Source organism: Sceloporus occidentalis, unplaced genomic scaffold (assembly GCF_023333645.1).
Source record: "Sceloporus occidentalis isolate IW3139 unplaced genomic scaffold, rSceOcc1.0.p SCAF_7, whole genome shotgun sequence".
Taxonomy (NCBI): domain Eukaryota; kingdom Metazoa; phylum Chordata; class Lepidosauria; order Squamata; family Phrynosomatidae; genus Sceloporus; species Sceloporus occidentalis.
The window spans coordinates 54160783-54176170 of NW_028316987.1; the positions used below are offsets into that span (position 1 = coordinate 54160783).

General features: G+C 40.2%; 1 protein-coding gene across 6 annotated transcripts in view; it reads left to right on the plus strand.

Moving 5' to 3' along the window:
* Window positions 1-210: 210 nt before the first annotated feature.
* The window catches only part of TBC1D5 (TBC1 domain family member 5), a 329050-nt gene continuing 313872 nt past the window's right edge, over window positions 211-15388 (plus strand). For 2 of the 6 annotated variants that reach the window (XM_089532977.1, XM_089532978.1), the window contains exon 1: window positions 212-415. The gene's annotated coding sequence lies outside the window, so the exon portion shown is untranslated. Of the gene's footprint in view, window positions 416-4086; window positions 4176-15388 lie in introns of those variants that run through there. The other 4 variants (XM_089532981.1, XM_089532983.1, XM_089532982.1 and 1 more) reach the window with 3 other exon arrangements.

The window sequence follows — 15388 nt, forward strand, 5'->3', positions numbered from 1 at the left end:
TATATAATACACACACACCAAGAGGGATTAAATTTGGAGGAGATATATATATATATATATATATATATATATAAAATTTATCTATTCCCCCCTCAGCGCGCCAAGCCCTCCCCTCTCCGTGAAGGTGGCCGTCTTTCCCGCTCCTTCCCCAGCCATCCCCTTCCTCCGAGGCCCGCTTTCCCGTCCTCCTCCTCCTCCTCCTCCTCCTCCTGGTAAGGCCTGGTTCCCTGGGCCTCCGGGGCGCCTGCGTGCGAGAGGCGAAGGGGGCGGCGGTTGAACTCGGGCAGGAGGCGGGCTTGGAGGGCCTTCTTCCATCCTTCTTCCTCCCGGCTTTTCCTTGGAGGCTGAGCCACCCTCCTCCTCCTCCTCTCCCTCTCTGTCTCTCAATCCAAGGGCACTGAAACAACCGGAGCAGGTAAACCCAGCAGCGGCTCAGCCCTAGAAGCAGCAGCAGCAGCAGCAGCAGCCCAGGCCTCCTCCTCCTCCTCCTCCTCCCTTCCTCCCCTCAGCCCTCGCCTCCCTCCCCGGCCGCCAAGGAGGCCTGTCACGCCGCCCTCCCTATTAGGCTTCTCTCTCCCAACCTTCGCTCCTCTAGGTTTATTATTGTTTTAGTATTTCTTTGTTTTGGGACTTCAACTCCCAGAATCCCTCAACAACGAGGCGCGCTGACTAGGGCTTCTGGGAAATGGAGTCCAAAGCGTCTGGAGAGAGGCCCAAAGGTTGAGAATCGAGAACCACTGCGGATAAACAGCAAAGGTCTGAGGGAGGCGCTTCCGGGTTCTGTGGCGCCTTCTCTCACAGGCTGCATCCACACTGGGGACATAATCCGGTTTGGCACCGCTTTAAGACTTTCCTGGCTCAAGGCTGTGGAATTCTGGGAGTTGGAGTTTGTTGTGGGGCCCAGAGCGGAGCGGAGCTCCGCTCTGGGCCCCACAACAAACTCCAACTCCCAGAATTCCATAGCAGAGAGTAAGACAAAGACTGAAAGCGCTTCCAAATCGGGTTATTTCTCCAGTGTGGATGCAGCCTCATCAGCTGCCCTGGGAAGTGTAGTTTGTTGTAGCACCAGAGCCCCGTTATTATTATTATTATTATTATTATTATTATTATTAAATTTATTTTTAATTATTATTGTTGTTATTATTATTTAGTCATGGCGACCCTAAGGGTTTTCTGGGCAAGTTTCTCAAGAGAGGGTGGTTGGGTGGCTGAGAGAGTGTGACTTCTGCAAGGTCAGCCAGTGGTTCTGTGCTGGAACCCTGGTCTCCAGAGTCCAAGGCTCAAACCACTGTGCCACACTGGGTGCCGTACACAACTTATGTGTGTGTCTGTGTGTGCTTATACACACACACATACAGACATTCATACATACACAACTTCTATGTGTGTCTGTTTATATATACACACATACATACATACACAATTTGTATGTGTGTGTGTGTATATACACACACATACACAACTTGTATGTGTGTGTGTGTGTGTGTGTGTATATATACGCACACACACCCCCATACATACACACAACTTGTATGCATTTCTGTGTTTATATATATATGTATATACACATACATACACACACACAACTTGTAGGGGTGTGTGTGTGTGTATATACATACACACACAGACATACACAACTTATATGTGTGCATTTTATATATATATATATATATACACACACACACACACACACACACACACACACACACACAATTTGTATCTTTATGTTTTACACACACACACACACAAATATACTCAGTGGTTCCCAAACTGTGCCCTTTAAGAGATTTTGGACATCAGCTCCCAGAAGTCTCAGCCATGTTGGCTAATAGTCTGGGATTCTGGGAGGTGAAGTCCAAAATCCCTTAAAGAGCACAGTTTGGGGAAGACTGATATATACACACAGAACATTTATATACATGCATATATCCACAACATGCATATATGTGTGTGAGTATATAGCATTGAGCCATGGCAGTTAAAGTGGTGTCAAACTGTATTATTCCTGCAGTGGAGATACAGCCATTCTATGACCCTGGAGTTCCTGCTCAACTGGATTATGTTGTTAGATTATGACTCTAGAACCAGGGTTCGAATGCTCTCTCAGCCATAGAAACCCACTGGGCGACCTTTGGCAAGTCACACACTCTCAGCCGCAGAGGATGTTTGAACAAATCTTACCAAGAAAACCCCCTGATAGGGTCACTTTAGGGCTGCCATAAATCGGAAACAACTTGAAGGCACACACAACAACAACAAAGGACAGGAGAAGTGGGGAGGTGGTGGGGATTGCTTCTCATCCTCAACTGTTTTCAGGCAGGCACATTGAAGAAAACACAACCACTCACTGTGGGTTTAACCATCCCTTCCTAATCTAAATTCAACTGGGGAGTGCTCAATGGTATGGAATTCTGGGAAATGTAGTTTGAAGTGCAGATGCGGCCTAAGAAAAAAAAAGCTCCTAGTTTTTGTTTTGTTTTGTTTTGTTATGTTCTAGGGAACAGAAAGGTAAAATAAACATCTGCAACCAAAACAACTGGAGAGCATGGATGACTAAGGCTGCCAGGCTACACCGACTTAATTGGAACAACCCCATTGAACTTCCTCTTTTTTGCTTCCCTTTTTTAACTTTTTCCATTCCTCTCCATCAGGCTGCTCTGTTTTTCCTCACTTCCTTTGCAACAAAAGTTCCAGTTTTCTAAGGGCCGTTGCACCTTCTCAGACCACCTCTTCCAGCCTAGCCCTGTGCAGTGCCAGCTCAGGAGTAAATCCCTTTGAGTTCAGTGGGGTTGTTCCCACTTAAGTGTGTGTAGGATGGCTTCGCAGCCTTAGTCATTGATGCTCTCCAGTTGTTTTTGTTGCAGATGCTTATTTGTCCTTTCTGTTCCCTAGAGCAAAACAAAACAATAGAAACTAGTACCTGTTTCTTAGGCTGCATCTGCACTGCAAACTGCAATTCCCAGAATTCCATAGCATTGAGCCATGGCAGTTAAAGTGGTGTCAGGCTGGATTATTTCTGCAGTGCCTTAATGTGGAGGGGGACTCCGAAGTTTATTCCTACTTCTGTAGGTCAGTTCATCAATCATTTGTGCATTTATAATCCAGTCATTGTCCATTTATGAAGTAGGCTAAAAGGCTGTACAGACCAATGTTATACACAAGCCTCAGGCAGAGTGAGGATGTGACATCCACACAATGTACACCCCGACACTGCCCTGACACTGCTGTCACGCCATGCGCCTGACCACACAGCAGGCGGCATCATGGCACTCCTTTGGCACTGTGTCCAGATGACACAGCGCCAGAAGGAGTACCAGAAGGTGCCGCCACTGCGGCAAAGATGTTCATTTCTCTGCGCAAAAATGAGCCACGGAAATGTCAGATCGGGGACACGTCATGTAGTTGCCGCAGCCCCGATCCAGTGCTGAAAGGGGCAGTCTGTTTAGCCCCTAAGACTCAGTTGTGAAGGAGTAGTACTTATTGTATTGTGACCATACCTAAGTAGCAGATGGGTATGATCTGCTCTCCCTTGTATTGCCTATAAATTGGTTGTATTCAAAACACAGTCACGTTAGTCTGGAAAATCAATGTGCAAAGGGATCTGAAGCCACTTGAGATGAACTGAAAGAAAGAAGCTGGTAAACAGGCATCCAAGGCAGGGTGACCAGATGCCACAATTGCAAAGGAAGCACTGTAAAATGTAGGGCATTCAAGAAAAATGTAGGACATTACCAGATAAAACCTGAATTTACATATACATGTAAATTCATGGTTCATAGTTATGCTCAAAATGGAGAACATTTTTGAATTCCTCTTGGATAGAAGGTTGAGATGGATGTAGGGCATGTCCTGGAACATTTATTTTATTTTTATTTCAAAGATTTCGCCCACAATCTCCTCCAATGGAGGATATCTGACCTGAGGAAGTAGGCTCAGGTCTACTTCTTTCTTTCAATTAATCTTAAAGGTGCTGCAAGATCGCTTTGCATACTATAAGTTCATTGTTAGTCTTAATAGACTAGCATCAAAAAAAGCTTACAACCATACAGTTATGTCCTTTTGTGCTTCTTTCTTTTGCGACTAGTAGTCCTCCATGCCACCAGGCAAACCTCATTTGCTGGGACTTTGAAAAGCATGTTTATGGCATGACAACCGGAGATGTGCTGTTAAAAAAGGTAGAAGCCTCACTCAGTGTAATGAAGTCCTTGGACATCTCTAAATTAGCTCTGGACACAGATGTTTTTTATTGAAGTGTTTTTTATCATGTTATTCAGCCAGAATGGCTTATAGTAATAAGTCAGTTCCTGTCTTCAGGTTTACAGTCTAAAAGCATCAGACGCAAGGAATAGTACTGAAGGAGGAGGCAGAGGTGTGATGGTGATTGGTTCAGTTGTCCAGATGAGCATACTTTTTCTGATCTGGTTGTACTTAGTTTTTCACTGCATCAGTTCTCCTTTTGGGCTGCCATATTCTTTGCTTTTATGACCCTTTGGTACAAAAATTAGCAGTTTTGTACTGACAAGGCACACAGACATAAAATAGCATTTTATTGCATGCTGCATTTCAATACAAGATAGGAAAGTGGTATACTCTAGAAGAGTTATAATTATTATATAATTTTAATCATATTTGTAATATGCATGTTGTTATTTGTTTTATCTCATGAATTCTTTTTTATTTAACACTTTTATATGCAGCCATTAACAGAGCCTTCATAACAGAATAAACAAGATATCTTGGATGTAATCTGCACTGCAGAAATAATGCAGTTTGACACAGCTTTAAGTGCCACAGCTTCATTCTACTGAATCCTGGGGTTTGTAGTTTGTTGTGGCACCAGAGCTCTCTCACAGAGAAGGCTAAATATATCATACAACTACAAATTCCAGGATTCCATAGCATTGAGTCAAGGCAGTTAAAAAGTAGGGTCAGGTTGCATTATTTCTGCCCTGGTGGCATTGATTAAATGCTGGTCCTACAGCCACAGCATTGTAAGTTAGATCCTGGAAGGCTCCAAGGTCGACTCAGCCTTGCATCCTTTTGTAGGTCGGTAAAATGAGTACCTTGCTTGTTGAGGTCATTGGCTTACACATTGTAAACTGCTAGGAGTGCTAGTTCACTGATAAGCGATATAGAAATGTACTTGCTATTATTTTCTCTGGCGATCTCTATAGGTGGATCTATTTTCCTTTCATAAAGTAAGCTTATCAGTCCATGTGCCATATAGCTGGTTGAAAACACTGAAGTAGCTGATATTATTAGTCAGTGAAGTCTGCCGTCTAGCACCTGACATGGGCATAATCTCCATTGAACTCAGAGGCATGTATTTCTGAGTAACCACATGAGGCTAAAAAGCACCATGTACTTCCTTAACAAATAAATCTCTCTGTCTAGCTGGAAGACAAGCCACGGTGCTTTGATGGCACTTTAAACTCCTTTGGCTGCTTCCTATAGAATCCTGTGATTTGTAGTTTGTAATTAACACAGTAGTTTTGTAATTAATACGGTCAGCCCTCCATGTCCATGGATTTTTTTATCCATGAATTCAAGCATTCATGCCTTGAAAATATTTCAAAAATATATAAATTCTAAAAAGCAAATTTTGATTTTGACATTTTATATCAGGGACAGCATTTTACCACTCCACTGTATTTCATGGGACTTGAACACCCACAAATTTTTGTATCCATGGGGGCCCAAAGGTCCATGGTATTTACACATGTTTAAACATTTTTGTGGCAAACCTCAGTTCTTTAAAAATGCATTTTATTGTGTATGAAACAAATTTTAAAGATTGTAGGTACTTCCAGTCAAAACTTTGTTTCATTCAAATTGTAATATCAACAAGAGTACTGGGTAAATTTCCAAGTTGAACATGCAGAGTTAGCTTCATAAAAATTCAGATGATAATCCAGTGTTGTATATGCTTGATTGGTAACCACTTTCCAGGGTCTCAGAGGGCTTTCTTACAGCTTGATTCTTTAACTGGAGATACTGGGATCATGTATGCAAAGCATGCGCTCTGTCATTAAGCTCTAATCCCTGCCATGATTTCCCTCCCAACAAGGCTTTTTCTTTCAAATATTATCAAGTCCTGCTTTAACAATACTTTCCACCTTAGATGGACATTAGATTATGATTGTTGTAATTTCTTGAGTTGTCTTCAGATTCCATTTTAAACTCTGGTTTTCGTCCAGGCCTTCTGTAAAGAAGCAAATTTTAGTGGCAAGTTTCATATTTTAAATGATCAACATTTTCAGATTTGAGTGTTTCAACATTTCTAGTGTATAGCATGTGGGCCTAGTGATTTACTTTTAATTAGCCATAGAACTATCTCTTCACAGCCATATAATTTAATTCTTCTGAAGACACCTAGAAAAATAGCAGTTCAGCCTTTGTGACTATCCAGTTCTTCACTGTGAAGACCAAAGCAGATAAGTTATCCTGCTTCACATTCTCCTTTGGTAATTATTCCATTTCATTGTTTCTAATGGTGTAACAGCCCCAGAATGTTCTAATAGATCATAATTATTCCATTTCATTGTTTCTAATGGTCTAACAGAAACCAGACATTGTTTCTGGTAAAGATTTTTTTGTACAATTTTTATTAATATCAAGTGTACCAAACAACTTATAAAGCATGCATACAAAAATACACAACATACTTTACATTAAAAAATCATCACCTATACATTAGGAACCAATACTGACATAACTTTTAATTCAGAAATCTCTTCTTTCTAATACCCATTAACAACATGCTCTTGTCCCTCCACATTTGCAGCTTTGACTTTTGCGGATTTTATTATTCACAAATTTTATTAATATGTTCTCTCTAGGAATATCTAGGTCCTCCAGAACAGCTCTGTGGTCAACTTTAACCAAAGGTCGCACTGAAGTGCCTAGAGATTCCTAGAGAGAACACTCCACTAGGCAATTTTAGCTCCTCCAGCACAATTCTATGGTCAAAATCTGGCAGATGTTGACCACAGAGTTGCACTGGAGGATCTAAAGTTGCCTAAAGAGGTATTCTCTCAGGTAAAAACATAGTGTTTTTGTTATTTGCAGTTTTTCCACATTCACAGGGATCCTGTGCCCCTAACCCCAGTGAATGTGGAGGGACGAGTGTATTTACATTCTATATACAGTAGACCCTTGTTATATGCTGGGGTTTGGTTCCAAGATCCCCCGTGTATAACAAAATCCGTGTATGCTCAAGTCCCATTAAATATAATGACATAGCAAAATGGTGTCCCTTATAAAAAAATGTAAAAGCAAGGTTTGATATTTGAAATTTATACTTTTTTGGAACATTTTCAAACTGTGGATGCTTCAATCTGTGTATAAAAAATCCGTGTATAAGAAGGGCCGACTGTACTCTCTATACTTCACCTACAATTTTTTCTTTATCCTTTCTTTCGCCAACATTTTCCAACTCATCATCCTATTCACTTACTTATGCATATCTTTGTTATCTCATACTTCTACAGACATATGGTAAAGATTTTTTTAACCATTTATTTTTCTATCAATAAGTTTCTCAGTATCTTTTTTGTTCCATGTGTTTTATCATTAGCTTAGGTTTGTTTTGCCCAAAGGTATGCTGTTTCATGAGAGCCAGTGTGGTGGTGTAGTTTGAGTGTTGGACTAGGACACTGAGAGATCAGGGTTTGAATCTCCTCTTGGCCACAAGGATTCAACTACTAGGTGACCTTGGGCAAGTCACCCTCTTTCTGCCTTGGTAGAAGAAAAATAAACATGTTTTTTCCTGATGGAAGGGTGGTTTTAGAGGACGTTACCCAAAGTATTAAATATTTACATATTTAGAACAAAGAATCCAGTGATATTTTAAAGACTAACCAGTTTATTACAGCATAGGTTTTTGTGCATTACTATCCATATATATATATATATATATATATATATGAGAGTGACCCTTTGGCTCAGAGTTTCCTATGCACAGACATGCACACATGCATGCACACATAACACACACAATACATCACACTTGAGGGGATTATAAAAAAAAAAACCAGAGGAAAACATAGTGCAGGAAATAGTGAATGGCCATTCACAAAACAGTTGTTCCTGATAATAAACATCTTGTTATAGGTAAGCCAATTAATACGTTTAAGATATCATTATTCCAGTTCAAGCTTTTAGGACTTCCTTGAAGAATTACAATTCAATAGTCTTTCACTCTTAATTTTCCTTTGAAGTTCATTTGTTTGTTTTTTTATAAAGCAAAACTGCCTCTTTAAAAAGCATCCTGGAAGGCTGATATATTCTCTCATTAGTTTTGGAATAGAGCTATTTGTGTAGTCAAAATTGCATCCGTTTATATATGTAAGAGGCAGTGTACTGAAGCTGAGTGTAGGCTTCTGGGAGACCAGGGTTCATATCCCTGTGTCTCAGCCATGGGAACCCACTGGGTGACTTTGGGTGAGTATTATGCGCTCAGCCTCACAACAGGACAATGGGAAACACCCTCTGATGAAATCTTGCCATGATAATTTCATCCTAGGTTTGCCAGAAGTAAGTAATGACTTGAAGGCACACAGGAGTAGAATTCTTTGTGCAGAGTGGACTGTTAACATGAAATGCAGAAAGGCGATATATAAAATGTAGATGAGCATAATTGACAGAAATTTGCATATATCACATTGGAAAAGGAAAAAATGAATAAACCTTTATGTAGTACAGGGTGAGTATCCATTATCTGGAATTCTGATATCTGAAATGCTCTAGAATCTAAAACTTTTTCATGGTTTGCTGAGATAGTATCACCTTTTTTTTCTTATCATAGAGTTGGAAGAGACTGCAAGGGCCATGGTTCAATGTACACAAAATTTGTTTCATGCACCAAAGTATTAAAATATTGTGTATAAAATTACCTTCAGGCTAGTTGTATATGAAACATAAATGAACTTCAAGTTAAAGTTGTATACGAAACATAAATGAATTGTGTGTTTCAACTTAGGTCTCATTTCTCATTATGTAAAATGCATATTCCAAAATCCCCCCCCCCGGCAAAAAAATCCAAAATTTGAAACAATTCTAGTACCAGTCATTTTGGATAAGTGATACCCGACCTGTAGTTCTGCAGAGTTCCTGTGAGGACAGATGATGGAATCTGGTTGGTTGCAGGAACTAGTCCCCAGTGTGGTTTGTTGCTAGTGACTTCAGGATGGATTTTTTGAATGCAAATACTGGCCTGTCACCTAAGGCCTGTGCAAGGGAACTGTCCTTGTCCAGAGTAGGCTGTAGTTTGCTTCTGGTATATTTAAATAGTTTCAACTGTGAGTTGTAGGTGAGAACAAATTTTGGCAGGTTACAGACAGCCATAAAGTACGCGCTCTGCGCGTACTAGGGTTAGGAAGGGCCGTATTAGGGTTAGGAATGGTCTTACCTCCTCATGGCCTTTCTCTGTAGTACGCGTGGAGCGCGTCGTAAATGGCAGCGCCCATCCACATGGGCGCCGCCATTTTGACGTCTTGGACGCATAGCGTCCAGACGTGTCGCGGTAGAAGTGACGCCGCGAGGGCACACTTCGCCCCTCGCGGCACCACTTCAGCGTTTTGAAAAGGAGCACCATTTCGGCGCTCCTTTTTCGCTGAGCCGGGAAGCCTTGCAGTCTGGCCGCTGGGGCTTCCCTCCGCAGCGAATGGCGGCAGTGGGAAAACGGCCGCTTGAGGGCGGTCTGTAACCCGCCATTCTCTAATTTTTGTCTCCTCTATCTGTCCTGTTATTCCTAGACATCTGTCCTGGTAAGTTTTTCATTTTCACTTTGTTAAGTGGGTATTGTAGTTAGAGCACTGACTGGAATAAATTATTCATCTCAGTTTTGGAGGGCTCTTGGTCAAATGCTAAGACTTTGTGACTGTTGCATATGAATGAGGAGTCTTAGTAATGTGGGGAAAAGCCGTTTGGCTTTGCAAAAAGTGCATAGACAGGGGAGAGAGAGAGATGTAATTGGATGTGAATGGAATGCAAACAGTAGAAGGTAGATTCTTTTAACGTTAATCTCATGTTATAGATAAGAAATCTAAAAGGCTGGTCCTTAAAGGGATAAGCAATTTTAGGCTGACAAAACATGCCGTATGACATTTTGTAAAAATGACATTTAAGAAAATAATATAGTCTTCACTATTTCTCAAAACAAGCAAAGTGCTATGCTTGAAAAAATTGGAAAAACTCTTAAATATATTTTAAAAGGCAGGATTCACAGGCAGGATTGTGCAACTGGGAGGTGGAACAAGCTATGCTAGGGATGGAGTTTTAACTGTAGTAATAAAAGCAGATCTTGGAAAGTTACTTTTAAAAAGCACTTTATTCTATTGTTACAGTGTTTCAAAAGCAGCCTGTTGCTGCTACTCATTAGAGTGATATGAATAAGTAATATTACATTACTTATTTCTCCTAACAAAATTCTTCTAAGTAGAGGCTAGAGATTGGCATAAAATGTGAGAAAATCCTGTCAAAATACAGTGAAAAATGCTCTTTAAAGGTAATGTTTGAAATTAATTGAAAATATTACTCATTACATTGGTAAAGTAATTTTGCCTATTCTCATCATGTTATGTTTGAAATGTGGCTGAGTTGCAGCCTTATTGTTGTGTGCTTTTAAGTCATTTCTGATTTATGGCAACCCTACAGAGAACAATCACAAGAGTTTTCTTGGCAGAATTTGTTCACAGGGGAATCTGAGAGCATAACATACCCAGGTCGTCCAGTGGGTTTTCATGACCGATTGGGGATTCAAACCCTGGTCTCCCAGTGCCTTAGTCTAACACTCAAACCGCTATACCACACTGGCTTTCTTACATTCATACTGACCCTTCTCATAACTAGTTACCGTCAGCCCTGTGTATCCATGGATTCAAGCATCCAGAACTTGCAAAGCTTCCTAAAATATATAAATTCCAAAAAGCAAACCTTGATTTTCCCATTTTATATAAGGAAACCATTTTCCTATTCATTGTATTTAATGGGTCATGAGCATCCATGGATTTTGTTATCTATGGGGAGTCCTGGAACCAAACCAAACCAGACCACTGTACTTCCAAGCTGTGGATAAAAGTATTTTAACACGAAGATGGAGCTAGTGTCCCTATGCAGACTGGAGATGTAGAAATATACATTGATTATTAAATTATTAAATGTAATAGCATTTCATGAGCATCAGTTTAAGGTCTATAATCATATAACTAAGGGCTGAAACAGACTGGCACAAAGATAGTGTGACAACACCTGTGAAAGAAGCCAGCTGGGAGTTGTGGCAACCGCATGCTGCGGCCCCACTTTTTTCCAGCGCAAAAAGAGGAAGCAAACTGCTGCACCCTTTTGTGCCGGAAAAAGAGTAGCTTTTCTGCGTGCGGCATTTAAATGCAGTGCTACCACAGTGCTGAAAAACTTCCCCATGTGGACAGCAGAGCGACATAATGCTGGCTTCGGGACAGCATCGGGGCGTGCGTCATGCATATACCACGGCCCCGCGCTGCTGGGAAGCTGGTGTATTGTGCTGGTCTGTACTGGCCTAACTCAATTTTTAAAAAGAGTTTGGTTTAGCCTGTTGCATTAAGAAGATTTCATGTTCACATAAGCTCCAAAATGCCAGGAAGTTGCAGCTGTTTAGGCCTATCCACTTAACTGGCAATATAGGTATGTTATATTCGATGCCATGGTTAGTTCTAGTTTTGCCACAGCCCTGGATCTGGATAATCATATCTGACAGAGTGGCAGACCTAAGACTAATATTTGTTCCTAGATGTGGAATCTTTACAATGCTGGCAACATCCACACTGAGCTGGAAAGGTGCTTGTTACAGGTCAATCTGCTGAGCCACTTGGTCAGTGTAAATCACAGAAATCACATCCTGCCCCCCTGGATTTCTGGCTATAATAGCAAAGGAATTTTATCTGACTCAGCTTCTAATAATAGGAAGGAAATCTGTTGCATAGCTAAGATTTGCTGACATTGGATCAGTTGCAGCCGGAAGAGGGCAAATTTCATTTTGGTGTGAAACTTATTCATATGCTTGAATACTAGATGTATGTGTATGTATTTATACACGCATAACATATTCTTGGGAAAGCTTTCATGTATGTGTATGCATTTGCTGTATACACATGTTAGTTAGTAAGAAACAAAGTTTCAATGTAATACTTTACTTTTTCTGAAGAAAAGGATTCAGGTATACAACAAATAAGCAGTACCTTGTTTTGAATTTGTCACAGTGTCCATAAATTTAATTGTTTTCATTTCTAACTTGCAATATAAGATTGAAACAAAGATTTTCAGAAGAAAAAGAAAATTTCTTTGGTATATTTTATTTTTTAGTTTATGTACATGTTGTCACTGTATGCATTTTGTTTGGCAGCATTAGAATAGCTTCTTCTGTATTGCCTTGAGTTTTTGTTAGTCATGATACTTTGTCACTGTTAAATAAATTATTAATTGATCTGACAGGGGTCAGACAGAATATCTTTGGGTTACTCATAAGTTTTCACTGTGTGTCAAACAATACACTTGTTACTGTTATGGATTCTTGTGTAAAATGGATAATAAAGTGCTAGTATATTTAAGTAGAGTAATGCATTACCTTCGGGATGCTTGCTGAGTAAGCACTTATTTCATGAAGTCAAATGTTGCAGTCATGTGTTTCAGGCTGTTTGATATTCGTTCTAGGAAAGAAAATTGGTGTGTGTTTTTAGTCTTGGAGACATGAATGGCATGACTGCTGACTTCAGCAATGGAAAGTTTCCATTTAAATAGGTCTCTGAATTAACAAATCACTGTCATTGCAATCAATATAAATTTAGTAGGGGACATGAAGGTGAGAGAATATATATTGTATATCACAATTAGTATGACATGGCACTTTGTGATATTAAATCACTAATGCGATAAAATGTTCCTAGGGTTTGCACATTACTTATTTGATTGAAGCTTTATTATTTCAGATATGACAGATTTTAAAGTTATTTGTATTTCAAAAAACATTATGCTTAAATTTTAATAGATTGTGGTTTTCTTAGAGCGGGTTCATATTAGAGCAATCTATTCGAATCTACTCAAAATGTTTCCACTATTATGGTGACTCCATAAGGCATTTGTAACTTAAGCTTGCTGTTTCTCTAGCACATGGTCCTATTTACCTTTCTCAAGCTATCTGATGAGGCAGACCAGCAATTTCACCCCCAGTGAGCCAGAAATCATGTTGTACTTGTGTCATATTGTTATATTTCCTGATAATTTCTAGTGTACTGTCACCTGATGACTCACAAACCAGCCCAAGTCTATAGACCATCATTCTGAGTAGTACTGGCCTATGCTATACCTTCACAAGAACACCTTGCATGATACTTTATGTGATGAACAGCTTTGATATATTAAATATACTGTGAGGAACTTCTATGATGCAAAAGTATTCCTAGGAGCATTCATGGGGCAGATGTAATGTCAGAACCAGGCACTAAAGATGAGAGTAAGGATATAAGAGCTGAGGCAATTATTTAGGCTCTTGAATGTGGTTGGAAGCAACTCTGGAATTGTGAAAGAAGTCAATAAGGTAATTAGAATGATTGCAGAGACTAATTTTAGATTGATGGCGGTTCTGTTTCTTTCCAGTAGTTATAGTTATCTAAGCACTTTGACTAGATTTAGGAATATTTTTACTCCTGCGGGTGCGATGGCATGTAAAATCCCTTCAACACCTTTTCCCTCCCCTTTCTGTCCAATGATATATCGCCCCAGTAGCTGTAACAGGTGGACAGTTCAGGAGATAATCTTTTATTTTTTCAAATGCCTAGATTATGGTGTTATTCCCAAACTATCCTTTCTGAGTTTAAGGGTGTAGTCACACTGCAGAATTAAAGCAGTTTGACACCAATTTAACCAACATGACTCTGTCCTACACAGTCATGGGATTTGTGGTTTGCTGAGGTACCAGAACACTATAACAGACCAGGCTTAATACCTCACCAGACTACAGATCCCAGGGCTCTGTAGGATAGAGTCAGGGCAGTGGTGTCAAACTGCTTTATTTCTGCAGTGTGGATACATTGCATAAGTAATCTCTAACTACTAAATGCTGCTTAGTGTCCTCATTGATTTTCAGTGGTTTTTTAGCCTTTGCAACCTGAAGTTTCATTATCAATACCTGTGACTTTGTTGAAGTCTAGTCGAGGTCATGCTGGCCATTCCCATGCTATCTTACTAGAAAGTTCAAGGCTTCTTAATTGGTTCATTGGATCAAATATGATTTCCCAGAGAAGAAGAGTTTTTAGTTTTAAACCCAAACATTTTTGTTGCTTATGTGCTGCCTCACCAAAACCTCTTTTTCAAAAGAGTTCCATTGAGGTTGTCTTTCTTTTATGGCATGATGGGAGAGTTCTGCTTGTTTTCAGCTGTTTCCCATCCTTCTTTCCACACTATCCCCTGCTCATACTGCCTTCATCCCTTTCTACTGCCAACCTCCTCTCCCTTCTCTCTCCTACACCTAATGCATCTTATGCCTTCCAAACTCCTCAGCTTTGCTGTGAGGAACAGTGAGCCTAGATGTACTGCTGCTGCCTTTTTATGACAGGAATGTATGTGTGTGGGTGTGGGTGAGTGGATGGAGGGGAAAGCATAACAAACAGGCATGCCCCCCCCCCATCCCAAAAACCAGAGAGAGATAGAGGAGGGGTGTGGTGTCATGATTTGCCGCATCAGATGACACCAGCCCTAGTGACACCACTTGCTTCAGCTGCACTTTTGTTATTTTGGCCTGTTGTGGCATATTTCTCCAAGAAAGTTCTTATAAATAGCAGTCCATTTTTTCACCTGAAATTAATCTAGCTCCTTAATTTGTTATAGCCTCAGTATTAAATCTAATCTTTGGTTATTTGATCACATGCTAATGTTTCTGGTTTTCTGTTTTTAGAATGATGGGTACTGTTTTGGGTGTTTTGTGTAAGATACTCTCTTTGGTGTAAGAGAATTCCATATGGTTTAATGCATGGAGGACTCTGTTGATTAAGCCTTGGGGCTTCATGCATCCATGCTCATTCTCACTGCATTTTATATTAGCTGCATATCATTCCTGCCTCTGTGGTGATAAAATCTGAGAATACAGTTGAGAGCCTTCTGCTTGAATAAATGGAAAAAGATAAAAGTTGTAGCTGTAGAAGTCCCCACAGTTTTTCAGTCAAGTAGATAGAGCCTAAATACCCTGAAGGCGCCAGATCCTGTCTGATCTTGGAAGCTAAGCAGGGTCAGCCCTGGTTAGTATTTGAATGAGAGACTGCCAATGAATACCAGGTGACAAAAGAGCTGACAAAATCATCTCCAAATATTCTTTGCCTAAGAAAACCATATGAAATTCATGGGGCCGCCTATGTCAACA